The sequence below is a fragment of the Ambystoma mexicanum genome, chromosome 1p, assembly GCF_040938575.1.
Source record: "Ambystoma mexicanum isolate Mex_15411 chromosome 1p, UKY_AmexF1_1, whole genome shotgun sequence".
Classification (NCBI taxonomy): Eukaryota; Metazoa; Chordata; class Amphibia; order Caudata; family Ambystomatidae; genus Ambystoma; species Ambystoma mexicanum.
The window spans coordinates 745823529-745824490 of record NC_090921.1 but is presented as its reverse complement, the minus strand read 5'-3'; the positions used below and the strand labels follow the sequence as shown (position 1 = coordinate 745824490).

Here is a 962-nt window from a genome sequence, read left to right as displayed (position 1 = left end):
TAGTATATGCTGCCGCCTTCTTTTCGACTCGAGTTGTGGAGGTGTAGCCGTACACCGCCTCTCTCCACGCATGTTTGCTTTGACTTCTCGAGTAAAAGGTGTATTTTTCATTTTTAATTCATGCATTTTATTTTCAGGAATCTCTTTTTATATTCCATGGATCTGAATGGTTGTTTTTTCGTTTTCACTGTATGCTTATTTTACAAAGCACGCGATTGCCTTTTCTTCTGTTATCTATAAAAACACGAACGGGTTCAAGTCACGTGGGGTCGTCAAGCGCGTTTAGTGAACTTCCGGTTGTTCTGCCTGAAACTATCCCGCCTACACAACCAATACACGAATAAGCACAGCGAATTGCCTACGCGTGCGCGGTATGTGTACTCTGCAGACTGAGGACACTCCTGCGCAAATACACAGCGTTTCGATGGAAACGGTGGTTTACTTGGAAATATGGTCGATCTCTTCCATCTGCTGACTTTTTACGATACATACAAAAATAAAATGTAGTAACTGTATAGGTCATCACAGTAAATATAGACCTCTCGGCCACAAAATTGTGCAACTGGCTCGTTGGTCTAGGGGTATGATTCTCGCTTCGGGTGCGAGAGGTCCCGGGTTCAAATCCCGGACGAGCCCGGTGTTTTGTTGAACATTCAGAAGATTATGGCAACTTTCTGCAATTCAACCTTTATCCTGTATTTCTTTCTATATGAATTGTAAATGTCATTAAATGTTTAATCAGAAAATTCACGATTTTTCATTTCTGACAATTTTTTATGTACCCGCAGAAGTTTGGGTTTCCTGCTCGTGGCCCGTGAACTACGAGCCCGTGAGTTGTTCCACTTCTTTTTTTTTAATTTCAGTAGAAATATGGTTAACGATTTATTTTGGCACTTTAGTTGTATACAAAATACATCATAGCCAGCTTGCTTTGAAGGGCCGGTGTTATGTAAAATCCTGTA

General features: G+C 41.1%; 1 non-coding gene across 1 annotated transcript; it reads left to right on the top strand.

Annotated features, from left to right (window-relative positions):
* Positions 1–564: 564 nt before the first annotated feature.
* TRNAP-CGG (transfer RNA proline (anticodon CGG)) lies at positions 565–636 on the top strand. Its single transcript has one exon. It is a non-coding gene; the product is annotated as a tRNA-Pro (tRNA).
* Positions 637–962: the final 326 nt, after the last annotated feature.